At 42.6% G+C, this 14,129-nt stretch overlaps 1 non-coding gene and 3 pseudogenes across 1 annotated transcript; all 4 read right to left on the bottom strand.

Moving 5' to 3' along the window:
- Positions 1-271: 271 nt before the first annotated feature.
- Positions 272-442, bottom strand: LOC146171175 (U2 spliceosomal RNA; annotated as a pseudogene).
- Positions 443-3,492: 3,050 nt separating this feature from the next.
- On the bottom strand, positions 3,493-3,682 carry LOC146171176 (U2 spliceosomal RNA). Its single transcript, XR_014702901.1, has one exon. It is a non-coding gene; the product is annotated as a U2 spliceosomal RNA (small nuclear RNA).
- A 6,177-nt stretch (positions 3,683-9,859) lies between these two features.
- LOC146171177 (U2 spliceosomal RNA) lies at positions 9,860-10,030 on the bottom strand (annotated as a pseudogene).
- Positions 10,031-13,198: 3,168 nt separating this feature from the next.
- LOC146171178 (U2 spliceosomal RNA) lies at positions 13,199-13,371 on the bottom strand (annotated as a pseudogene).
- Positions 13,372-14,129: the final 758 nt, after the last annotated feature.

Here is a 14,129-nt window from a genome sequence, read left to right on the forward strand (position 1 = left end):
ACTTGAGCTATGGTTTACCAAATCTCGACACATCCCTTGAAGGGGATTCTTAATCAAACCATTCTTTATTGCCTCAAATAATAGACTCACATGCAATGACACGCGGAAAAAGTAGCCCAAGGTGTCACTGCATGCACGAGGCGCCCAACAATGCAATAAGACAGGCATTGAGAGGATTGCTGTGTTAGGCACATGGATAGCAGTGAGCTCGAATGAAAAAAGTTAGTTGGCCTCATCTTTGAGTTGTGATTGTCCTCCCCCAAAAACCGTGAGTCGCTTAGCTAGTCCCGGAAGTAGTGCAGTACCGGGTAGACCCGTGGCAGAGGTACAGCAAGCCCAGAATGCTCTGCCGCATTACAAAAAATAGTATAATGTCAGGGTTACAAATTACAACTGGCAACTGATATCAAGCTGTTAAAACAGTGTTTTCCAGAAATGTTTTGTACATTTGCAAGCAATGCTTTATTGCAGATACCTACTGCTATTAAGGCAAAAGCCTTTATTGCCTCATAGTTGTCGTTAGCAAAAGTGTCACATTTTTGCCACAGCACTTATTGGTCGCGAAGGGAAGACGTCGTGGAGGTGTCGACCAATCACAGAGCAACACCACAGTATGTGCAAATGCATAGCTTATATGTCCATATGTCAATCAATGAGCAGTTACTAATTAAAAAGGAAATAAATAAGTAAATAATTATTTATATGCTATGTCCTGGTTATTGCACTAATTACTCAATATTGGGTAGGTAAACAATTATTACTAATTATTTACAGTTGCGAAAATATAATTACTAATTATTACCACACTGTAAAACCAACCACATTGGCTAGATAAACAATTATTACTAATTATTTATAGTTGCATAGTATACTTACTAATTATTACCACACTCTGTAAAACCAACCACATTGGCTACATAAACAATTATTAATAATTATTTACAGTTGCATAAATAATTACTACACTCTGTAAAACCAACCACATTGGCTAGGTAAACAATTATTACTAATTATTTACAGTTACGTAAATATAATTACTAATTATTACCACACTGTAAAACCAACCACATTGGCTAGATAAACAATTATTACTAATTATTTATAGTTGCATAGTATACTTACTAATTATTACCACACTCTGTAAAACCAACCACATTGGCTAGATAAACAATTATTAATAATTATTTACAGTTGCGTAAATAATTACTACACTCTGTAAAACCAACCACATTGGCTAGGTAAACAATTATTACTAATTATTTACAGTTGCGTAAATATAATTACTAATTATTACCACACTGTAAAACCAACCACAATGGCTAGGTAAACTTTTAATACTAATTATTTACATTTGCGTAAATATAATTACCAATTACTTCCACACTCTGCAAAACCAACCACAATGGCTAGGTAAACTATTACTAATTATTTACAGTTGCGAAAATATAATTACTAATTATTACCACACTGTAAAACCAACCACATTGGCTAGATAAACAATTATTACTAATTATTTATAGTTGCATAGTATACTTACTAATTATTACCACACTCTGTAAAACCAACCACATTGGCTACATAAACAATTATTAATAATTATTTACAGTTGCGTAAATAATTACTACACTCTGTAAAACCAACCACATTGGCTAGGTAAACAATTATTACTAATTATTTACAGTTGCGTAAATATAATTACTAATTATTACCACACTGTAAAACCAACCACAATGGCTAGGTAAACTTTTAATACTAATTATTTACATTTGCGTAAATATAATTACCAATTACTTCCACACTCTGCAAAACCAACCACAATGGCTAGGTAAACTATTACTAATTATTTACAGTTGCGAAAATATAATTACTAATTATTACCACACTGTAAAACCAACCACATTGGCTAGATAAACAATTATTACTAATTATTTATAGTTGCATAGTATACTTACTAATTATTACCACACTCTGTAAAACCAACCACATTGGCTACATAAACAATTATTAATAATTATTTACAGTTGCGTAAATAATTACTACACTCTGTAAAACCAACCACATTGGCTAGGTAAACAATTATTACTAATTATTTACAGTTGCGTAAATATAATTACTAATTATTACCACACTGTAAAACCAACCACAATGGCTAGGTAAACTTTTAATAATAATTATTTACATTTGCGTAAATATAATTACCAATTACTTCCACACTCTGCAAAACCAACCACAATGGCTAGGTAAACTATTATTACTAATTATTTACAGTTGCGAAAATATAATTACTAATTATTACCACACTGTAAAACCAACCACATTGGCTAGATAAACAATTATTACTAATTATTTATAGTTGCATAGTGTACTTACTAATTATTACCACACTCTGTAAAACCAACCACATTGGCTACATAAACAATTATTAATAATTATTTACAGTTGCGTAAATAATTACTACACTCTTTAAAACCAACCACATTGGCTAGGTAAACAATTATTACTAATTATTGACAGTTGCGTGAATATAATTACTAATTATAACCACACTCTGTAAAACCAACCACAATTGCTAGGTAAACTATTATTACTAATTATTTACAGTTGCGTAAATATAATTACTAATTATTACCACACTGTAAAACCAACCACAATGGCTAGGTAAACTTTTAATACTAATTATTTACATTTGCGTAAATATAATTACCAATTACTTCCACACTCTGCAAAACCAACCACAATGGCTAGGTAAACTATTATTACTAATTATTTACAGTTGCGAAAATATAATTACTAATTATTACCACACTGTAAAACCAACCACATTGGCTAGATAAACAATTATTACTAATTATTTATAGTTGCATAGTATACTTACTAATTATTACCACACTCTGTAAAACCAACCACATTGGCTACATAAACAATTATTAATAATTATTTACAGTTGCGTAAATAATTATTACTAATTATTGACAGTTGCGTGAATATAATTACTAATTATAACCACACTCTGTAAAACCAACCACAATTGCTAGGTAAACTATTATTACTAATTATTTACAGTTGCGTAAATATAATTACTAATTATTACCACACTGTAAAACCAACCACAATGGCTAGGTAAACTATTATTACTAATTATTTATAGTTGCATAGTATACTTACTAATTATTACCACACTCTGTAAAACCAACCACATTGGCTACATAAACAATTATTAATAATTATTTACAGTTGCGTAAATAATTACTACACTCTGTAAAACCAACCACATAACAGTAAAAGTCGGAAAAAAAGTCGGAAAAAAAAGTCGGAAAAAAAAGTCGGAAAAAAAAGTCGGAAAAAAAAGTCAGAAAAAAAAAGTCGGAAAAAAAAGTCGGAAAAAAAAAGTCGGAAAAAAAAGTCGGAAAAAAAAAGTCCAAAAATTTCTAGAACAAAACAAAGCAGTTTTTCTGTTTTTTTTCAATTGTGCCTTCTCCCCCCAAAAGGGGGAGATGCTGGGCCGGTCCCGGAAGTAGTGCAGTACCGGGTCGACCCGTGGCGGACTTGGAGCAAGCCCCGAACACTCCGCCGCGCTACAAAAATCAGTTTAATATCATGGGTACAATTAGAACCCGTAACAGATATTAAGCTGTTAAGAACAGATACTACACAAAGAGAAGTTTATTGACTTCCAAACTGATAAAGCACGATAGATTGACAATGTGCACAAATAAATACATACACTTATATTTAAAGGATGCAGAATAATGTGCCGATACAATACAGATGTTGTAAGTCGCTTTAGATTAGCAGTCTTATCTTCGTATCAGAGTCTGCTTACCCTTTATACAACTTCAATCAATTGGTACAAAAAAGGGATATACAATAATAATAATAATGGGAGAACCACTGAAATCTCTCCATCCCAATGCACTAAAAGGGGGGGAAAGGGAAAAAAGGGGGGGGGATGTACATGCATACATGTTATGATCCAACACACACTACATGTGGTCATCAATACAGCAATGTCGGCATCGTTAGCCCATTTGGTCTCACAACAAAGAACCGTGTGTGCCAGCGCTGCAGAAACCGCGCCTCCCCGTCTAGTTCGAGCCGCTCTGACAGGTATTCCCAGAGCAGGAGGCGCAGGCTCTGCAGCGCTGGGTACATGGCTCGTACTGGCTGCCTGCGTACTTCCGCCAGGCAGCGGCGCTTCCACAAGACAAAAAGGGTACATGCCACAACTAGCCGCGCGAATGCACCCCGCGGTTGGTTTCCCCGCACCAAAAACATGCGGTGTACTAGGTGCCACATAACTTTGGATACCCGACACTCAAACGCGAAATGATCGCCAATCTCCGGTGCTCCGCACTGCGGGCACTGATTGTTGGGGACAACCCCCCATCGGTAGAGGCGATCCCGGGTCGGGAGTACGCCCCACCGCCGTCGCCACTCGAAGTCTTTAACTTGGTCTGGCATTGTGCTTGCGGCCCATGTACTCCATCTCCTAGGATCGGTTCGCTCCGCCTCTTCTGCGCTGAGGCGAGCGCACGCCATGAGGGCGCTTATCTCGGTTGGCGGCACTTCCTCTATGTTTACCTCTGGCAGCTCTACATTAAGTGTTTCCTGGAACCTGGCGGCCGCTTGGTAGAAAGGGTGCGGTGTTTCCGCTCGCGGCCCCAGATGTCTTTGAGGGGTGAAGGCCCTCCTCGCAGTGCTTAGCCAGTACAAGAGTAGGGGCCGTCCTGGGTAATCTGCTTGGTCCAAAAGGCCGACGACAAGCTTGGTCAGCATAGTCCGCGCAACCGTTTGGACGCACGGTACACCGAGGCCTCCTCTATTACGGGGAAGTTGCACAAGATTTCGCGCCACTAGGGCTGTCTGTCCTCCCCAGAGGAAAGTGCCTACTAGGGAGGAGAGTCTCCCTGCCGTGCGCCTTGGCATCACTGCCACTCTTGCCACGTAAAACGCAAAGGCAAGCGCGCTGTTCTTAATTACCGTAATTTTGGCGGCTGTTGACAAGTCAAACCGTGCAGCGTTTGCGAAAACCCTGTTGGCTTTATCGATAGTCAGGGTCCAAGTAGCTGGGGATACTCCTCCTTCTTGAAAGAGTACTCCCAGTACCCTAACAGCTTCTACCAAGGGGATCGGTTCTGGTAGTGCCTCTTGGAAGCTGCCAAAGCGGAGAGCGTGACATTTTCCTACATTCAGTTTTGCGCCCGAGAGCGATGCATATTCTGTAAAGACTGTCATGAACCTCTGCAGGCTTTGTCCATCACGCACAAACAGGGAGATATCATCGGCGTACGCCATTATCTTCACCTCGTCCTGTCCTATCCCCGGAAAGCCGCGGATGCGACGCTCGCTGACGACGCGCCGCAGCAGTGGGTCCAGGGACAGGACAAACAGTGCTGGAGACAATGGGCAACCCTGCCGCACTCCTCGGGTTACCGCAAAATTGGGGAGCAACTCCCCGTTCAATAACATGTCACACGACACATCTTCATACAGAAGCTTTATGATCCCTATGACTTCTTCTGGGATCCCATAGGACCTTAAAACTTGATATAAATATGGGTGTTCGACCCTGTCGAAGGCCTTAGCCTGATCCAGTGAAACAAACACTCCGCTCACTCTTTTCTCCTGTGCATGTGCGAAAACGTCCCGGGTGAACGTGAGTGCTGCAAACACGGAGCGTCCCGGTACCGCCGACGATTGATAGGGGCAGATTAAATCTGCCAAAAAAGGCCGGAGGCGCTTGGCAAGCAGAGAAGTAACTAACTTGTAATCACTATTTAATAACGTTATTGGTCGCCATGCCTCTGGAGATGACGGCGATGCCCCTTCTTTGGGGATCAAAATTATGCGTCCTGCTGAGAAGGATGCAGGTTTCCGTCTATCCCTGATGACCATGTTGACCAAGGTAGTTATCAGGCCGCCAAGAACATCAAAGAATTGCCAGTAGAAGGCAGCCATAATGCCGTCCGGACCGGGCGCGGATGAGTGTGTCATGTCTCTTAAAGCTTCCAACACTTCTGTGCGTGACGCTGGGGCACTAAGTGCCGCCCCCTTGGCTTCGGGCAGAGCTGGTAAGTCGTCACAGAAGGAGGCAATATCTGTCTCTCCGTCAGCTTCATTTCGGGAGGCCGACGTAAATCGCGCGGCAAAGTGTTCCCGAAAGACTTGCGCGATCACAGCCGGATCCTCCGACATTGTGCCCTCGCCCATGTCCACACTCTCCACCCGCTCTGTCCGGCCATCGTGCCTGCGCGTGCTTCGACTGTGCATCAAATCCGCCGTGCACTCGGCTGTGGGCGGCGCATCCCTGCTTTGTGTATCCTGGTACCCATCTTGCAGGATGCGGTGATATCTGATCCTCAAGATATCCAGGTAGTCTCGCATGGCGAACGATAACTCGTCGGCACTTTGAATTATCTTCATCCTTCTTAGTACATCGTTCAGCGCAGCGGTACGCCGTGCACTTTTCTTCTTTCCTGCCCGGACGAGAATTGCCCGCCATTCGGTCTTGAGGTTGTCCCACCCCTCGGGTGACAGCTGGGTAATGTCAGCAATAGAGTTCGACACCTCCGCCCGAATGTCGCTGATGCTCTTGCCATCCAGCATTAACGATGCGTCCATACGCCACAGATTCGGGCGCGTCGGGCGGCCTGCTGAACATCTCAATGTGGCCATGACAGGTACATGATCACTCATCTTTGCCATATCTTGTGGGAGATTTAGCACCTCGCAGGAGACCAGGAGGGGTATCAAGCAGGGAGGGACGTAGACTCTATCTATACGGCTAGAGCTACGTCTGCTCGTGCGAGTGGCCATAAATTCATCTCCATGTAGCACCACCCACGCATCCGAGAGGTGGACCTGGCGCACGAGTTTCCGTAGCTCTTTTGCGTGGTAGCAGGATGAGCCCTGCCCTGGTCCTCTAAGGTCTCGCTCCGAATCTAGGACACAGTTAAAGTCTCCCAACAAAACATGAGGGGTGGAATCTAGAAAGAAGGGCGCAATGGATTTGAAGAAGTCATTGGTGAGTGCTCTTGTAACTGGAGCATATACGTTCACAAAACGAGTCTTCCGCCCTTCTAAGAACAAATCCACCGCAATAACCCGCCCGTCAGGACCGTACGTGCAATGCGCTCCATTGCGAAACGCGGGAGATATGAAAATAACCCCTACCCCACAGCACCGTGAGTCTGTTAGCGAAAAAAAAGCATCAACATAAAAACGGGAACGAAAAGATAATACATCGGATGGAGTGCGTAAATTGCACTCTTGCAAAAATAAGACATCAATTTTGTGTAATCGCGCAAAATGGATAATCTCGCGCTGCTTATCCGGGTTGCGAAACCCTCTAACATTAAAGGTAACAAACCTAAAAGAAGCCATGACAAATAAATGGAAGGAACTCAAATAACAAAGCAAACTGAGAAACTATAGAACAAACAAACGACGCGGACAGACTCACAGCACGGTGCAGCGGGTAGCGTCCATGAAGGCACAGCATTGCAGAAGTGGCACTGGGACGGGGGGGCTCCCTGGTCGATGAGACGCCTTGGCTGGCGGCCCCGCGGCGGCAGGACGACGATGCCAAGCGGTGCCAACGGCTGGGCTGCAAGGGGATCCAGTCGGCACACTCGGCTGTGGAAAAAAAACACACAGTCACTCGCGTGCCAACACAGTCCCAACCGGTACACTGTCCATCGTTCGTCCCCCGTACCGCCCGAGTCGACGGGCCGGGGTGGTGGTCCCTTGATGGCGCCTTGGAATGGACGCCGGGACCACTGAAGGTCAACGGGAAGGGATGTGGACCGTTACGGCCCTGTCGCTCTTCTGCTGGCGCCATGGTGCTTAGTTCTCTGGCGGCCTGGTGTCCATTTTGTCTGCCTCGTTGCCATCCACTTTCTTGGGCTTTTTCTTCGGCGCCGAACCGCACGGGCCCGATCCGCTGTCCGAAGAAAGAGTCCTCTTTACCAGGTCCTCGTCTGCACAGGACGTCTTCCGCGTTGGCCGCAGCGAAGAGTCCCCACTATTTGGTCGCTGGGGCATCGCAGCTGCCAATGAACCAGGAACAGGCCGTTCTTCACTCCTGGCTCTCCCTGGTTCCACCTGCAACTTAATAGGTGTGTGCAGCGGAGAGTCTTCTGTTAAGGACTCGGACAATTCCCTGGAGGTCTTAGATGGTGTCCGTTGTGCAGCGGTAAGATCCTGCTCAAACAAAGCTTCCTCCAAGGATGGAAGCTCCGGTAAACGGGACCCTTCCTCGTCATCGGACTCCAGGCTGGCGGCGGCTCCTTGCTCGTCCGCAGCAATAGTGATCGTCGAGGCTCTATCGTCGTCAGGTTCGAAGTCTCGGGACTCGTGGCCACCGTCCGATGGTTCCTGCAGAGACACCGCAGCACCGCTTGGCCCTTCACGGTGCGCAGCAGCAGCCGCTGCTACAGCCGTAGCATAGGTACGTGGCAGGACACAATCCGATGTGGCATGTGCCCCACTACAGCTCTTGCAACCAGTATTACAAGTCTCCGTGCTGTGTCCGTATGCTGAGCAGCGTCCGCACTTGGTTGCTTGGCAGGCAGCACCCATGTGGCCTTCCCCTCCGCACCGCGAGCATACCCTCTTCATGCCGCGGTATTCGAGCATAACACGATAACCCGCGACAGAGAGAAAATTCGGTGGGGCTCGTACCATGTCTAGTTTAACGAGGCGGCACCCATTTCGTACATGGCTTTTCCCTTTGAAGCCGGGCTCCGTGATGGCTCGCACCTTTCCATACGGTGTCAATGCTGCAGTCAGGGCATCGTCGCTGACACAAGGCGGCAGCCTAAAAACAGTAACAAAAACCACTGGAGCAGCAAGCTGCACCAGCGGCACATGATGACTGCCGACGAGCACAGTGCCCGCGGCAACAACTTTGGTGGCTTGTGCCATTGAGGAAACAGCAGCCAGGAACTTAGTTCCGCCGAGGTGCTGCAAGTACTGCAGCCCCCCGACACCGACGACAACCTCGAGGGCATCAATGATGTCGTCTGCCGGAGCTGGCTCCGGCAACTGGAAGGTGAAGCACTGGGCCTTTGAGGGCCGAGTGCTTGGAGGTGGATGGTCCATCACCGCAGGACCAGGGCGCCAGGCAGGAAACCCGGCCAAGGACTGCAGGCCGCAGGACCTCAGGAGGGGGGGGTTCCGCCAGGTGGAGGGGCCCAGGACACCAGGCAGCAGGCCAGGCACCAGGGCACGACAACGAGCAGCAGGACCCCGCCGAACCAGGAGGCAGCACACCAGGCCACCAGCCGCAGGAGCCCCGGACGCCAGGCAGCAGGCCAGGCACCAGGGCAGCAGGACCGCTGATACCACGGGAACGGAGGGGGTTGACACCCTAGCCGGGCAGCACGACCCCTCCAACCAGGTAAAATGACTTCCTTCTCAGCCTCGAGGCTTTAGCCAAAAGGCCGAGAAGCGATCTTAGCCAAAAGGCCGAGAAGCGATAAATTGACAAGGAACTGCAGTTCGATCCCATCAAAAATGTATGCCCAAGTGGTGCCACTTATCGGTTGTTGCAGAAACAGCGTCGGTCCACCGTTTTTTGTTTGTAGCACTTGAGCTATGGTTTACCAAATCTCGACACATCCCTTGAAGGGGATTCTTAATCAAACCATTCTTTATTGCCTCAAATAATAGACTCACATGCAATGACACGCGGAAAAAGTAACCCAAGGTGTCACTGCATGCACGAGGCGCCCAACAATGCAATAAGACAGGCATTGAGAGGATTGCTGTGTTAGGCACATGGATAGCAGTGAGCTCGAATGAAAAAAGTTAGTTGGCCTCATCTTTGAGTTGTGATTGTCCTCCCCCAAAAACCGTGAGTCGCTTAGCTAGTCCCGGAAGTAGTGCAGTACCGGGTAGACCCGTGGCAGAGGTACAGCAAGCCCAGAATGCTCTGCCGCATTACAAAAAATAGTATAATGTCAGGGTTACAAATTACAACTGGCAACTGATATCAAGCTGTTAAAACAGTGTTTTCCAGAAATGTTTTGTACATTTGCAAGCAATGCTTTATTGCAGATACCTACTGCTATTAAGGCAAAAGCCTTTATTGCCTCATAGTTGTCGTTAGCAAAAGTGTCACATTTTTGCCACAGCACTTATTGGTCGCGAAGGGAAGACGTCGTGGAGGTGTCGACCAATCACAGAGCAACACCACAGTATGTGCAAATGCATAGCTTATATGTCCATATGTCAATCAATGAGCAGTTACTAATTAAAAAGGAAATAAATAAGAAAATAATTATTTATATGCTATGTCCTGGTTATTGCACTAATTACTCAATATTGGCTAGGTAAACAATTATTACTAATTATTTACAGTTGCGAAAATATAATTACTAATTATTACCACACTGTAAAACCAACCACATTGGCTAGATAAACAATTATTACTAATTATTTATAGTTGCATAGTATACTTACTAATTATTACCACACTCTGTAAAACCAACCACATTGGCTACATAAACAATTATTAATAATTATTTACAGTTGCGTAAATAATTACTACACTCTGTAAAACCAACCACATTGGCTAGGTAAACAATTATTACTAATTATTTACAGTTACGTAAATATAATTACTAATTATTACCACACTGTAAAACCAACCACAATGGCTAGGTAAACTTTTAATACTAATTATTTACATTTGCGTAAATATAATTACCAATTACTTCCACACTCTGCAAAACCAACCACAATGGCTAGGTAAACTATTACTAATTATTTACAGTTGCGAAAATATAATTACTAATTATTACCACACTGTAAAACCAACCACATTGGCTAGATAAACAATTATTACTAATTATTTATAGTTGCATAGTATACTTACTAATTATTACCACACTCTGTAAAACCAACCACATTGGCTAGATAAACAATTATTAATAATTATTTACAGTTGCGTAAATAATTACTACACTCTGTAAAACCAACCACATTGGCTAGGTAAACAATTATTACTAATTATTTACAGTTGCGTAAATATAATTACTAATTATTACCACACTGTAAAACCAACCACAATGGCTAGGTAAACTTTTAATACTAATTATTTACATTTGCGTAAATATAATTACCAATTACTTCCACACTCTGCAAAACCAACCACAATGGCTAGGTAAACTATTACTAATTATTTACAGTTGCGAAAATATAATTACTAATTATTACCACACTGTAAAACCAACCACATTGGCTAGATAAACAATTATTACTAATTATTTATAGTTGCATAGTATACTTACTAATTATTACCACACTCTGTAAAACCAACCACATTGGCTACATAAACAATAATTAATAATTATTTACAGTTGCGTAAATAATTACTACACTCTGTAAAACCAACCACATTGGCTAGGTAAACAATTATTACTAATTATTTACAGTTGCGTAAATATAATTACTAATTATTACCACACTGTAAAACCAACCACAATGGCTAGGTAAACTTTTAATACTAATTATTTACATTGGCGTAAATATAATTACCAATTACTTCCACACTCTGCAAAACCAACCACAATGGCTAGGTAAACTATTATTACTAATTATTTACAGTTGCGAAAATATAATTACTAATTATTACCACACTGTAAAACCAACCACATTGGCTAGATAAACAATTATTACTAATTATTTATAGTTGCATAGTATACTTACTAATTATTACCACACTCTGTAAAACCAACCACATTGGCTACATAAACAATTATTAATAATTATTTACAGTTGCGTAAATAATTACTACACTCTGTAAAACCAACCACATTGGCTAGGTAAACAATTATTACTAATTATTTACAGTTGCGTAAATATAATTACTAATTATTACCACACTGTAAAACCAACCACAATGGCTAGGTAAACTTTTAATACTAATTATTTACATTTGCGTAAATATAATTACCAATTACTTCCACACTCTGCAAAACCAACCACAATGGCTAGGTAAACTATTATTACTAATTATTTACAGTTGCGAAAATATAATTACTAATTATTACCACACTGTAAAACCAACCACATTGGCTAGATAAACAATTATTACTAATTATTTATAGTTGCATAGTGTACTTACTAATTATTACCACACTCTGTAAAACCAACCACATTGGCTACATAAACAATTATTAATAATTATTTACAGTCGTAAATAATTACTACACTCTTTAAAACCAACCACATTGGCTAGGTAAACAATTATTACTAATTATTGACAGTTGCGTGAATATAATTACTAATTATAACCACACTCTGTAAAACCAACCACAATTGCTAGGTAAACTGCTATTACTAATTATTTACAGTTGCGTAAATATAATTACTAATTATTACCACACTGTAAAACCAACCACAATGACTAGGTAAACTTTTAATACTAATTATTTACATTTGCGTAAATATAATTACCAATTACTTCCACACTCTGCAAAACCAACCACAATGGCTAGGTAAACTATTATTACTAATTATTTACAGTTGCGAAAATATAATTACTAATTATTACCACACTGTAAAACCAACCACATTGGCTAGATAAACAATTATTACTAATTATTTATAGTTGCATAGTATACTTACTAATTATTACCACACTCTGTAAAACCAACCACATTAGCTACATAAACAATTATTAATAATTATTTACAGTTGCGTAAATAATTATTACTAATTATTGACAGTTGCGTGAATATAATTACTAATTATAACCACACTCTGTAAAACCAACCACAATTGCTAGGTAAACTATTATTACTAATTATTTACAGTTGCGTAAATATAATTACTAATTATTACCACACTGTAAAACCAACCACAATGGCTAGGTAATCTTTTATTACTAATTATTTATAGTTGCATAGTATACTTACTAATTATTACCACACTCTGTAAAACCAACCACATTGGCTACATAAACAATTATTAATAATTATTTACAGTTGCGTAAATAATTACTACACTCTGTAAAACCAACCACATAACAGTAAAAGTCGGAAAAAAAAGTCGGAAAAAAAAGTCGGAAAGAAAAGTCGGAAAAAAAAGTCGGAAAAAAAAGTCGGAAAAAAAAAGTCCAAAAATTTCTAGAACAAAACAAAGCAGTTTTTCTGTTTTTTTTTCAATTGTGCCTTCTCCCCCCAAAAGGGGGAGATGCTGGGCCGGTCCCGGAAGTAGTGCAGTACCGGGTCGACCCGTGGCGGAGTTGGAGCAAGCCCCGAACACTCCGCCGCGCTACAAAAATCAGTTTAATATCATGGGTACAATTAGAACCCGTAACAGATATTAAGCTGTTAAGAACAGAGTGTTTTTCAGAAATGTTTTGTACATTTCCTAGCAGTTTTATTGCAGACACCTACTGTTGTTGTTCATTCCTTTTTAGGGGAAATCTCATCTGTAAAGTTTTATTCCTGGTGTGGGGTGAGTGTATAGTTGTGCATGTAGGAAGTCTTTCTAACTCGAGCTGCTGAAGTCCACCGAAGTGCGAGCCCTTCAATTTGCAGCTACGTGTTTAGCATAGACTTCACGAGAAGCTGCGATGGTATCGCTCACCGCCAGCTTCTTGAAGAGACGCATGTAGCGTTTGCTACAGAGGCGCCTCATCACTTTGTCATTGTTGGGGTCCCAGGAGCCCAGGGCCCCAACAACGACTGCCTCGATGCTGACCCGCTGGAATTTCCGGAGCAGGTATTGGCGAACGGGTTCGTACTTGGCGATCTTACTCTCCCGTGCAGCATCGAAGGCGGTTTTGCGATTGTCAAAGGGACATGTGACATCGATGACAATCGCTGTTTCCCCGCGCGCCAGAACAAGATCTGGGCGGAGGTTCGTGTCACCCACGGGCCGGTTCTCATGGGTGACGGTGAATCGCTTCTCAGCGGCTGTCTTCAGCCGGTCGACGATCCTGTTGTGTCGGCTGGTGTAGGCGACGCTCTGGCGCATGCAGTGGCAGAGAACATGCGGGAGGGATTCCTTGTCTTGCCCGCATCTCCGACACCGCTGGTCAGCAGCGACATCCCACGGCCTGGCTCCGTTGAGGGGCAGCAGGTTCAGCCTCGCACGGTGCACGAAGCGCCAATCGC

This window comes from Amblyomma maculatum, unplaced genomic scaffold (genome assembly GCF_055883805.1).
Source record: "Amblyomma maculatum isolate TAMU_Amacu unplaced genomic scaffold, ASM5588380v1 scaffold_23, whole genome shotgun sequence".
NCBI lineage: Eukaryota > Metazoa > Arthropoda > Arachnida > Ixodida > Ixodidae > Amblyomma > Amblyomma maculatum.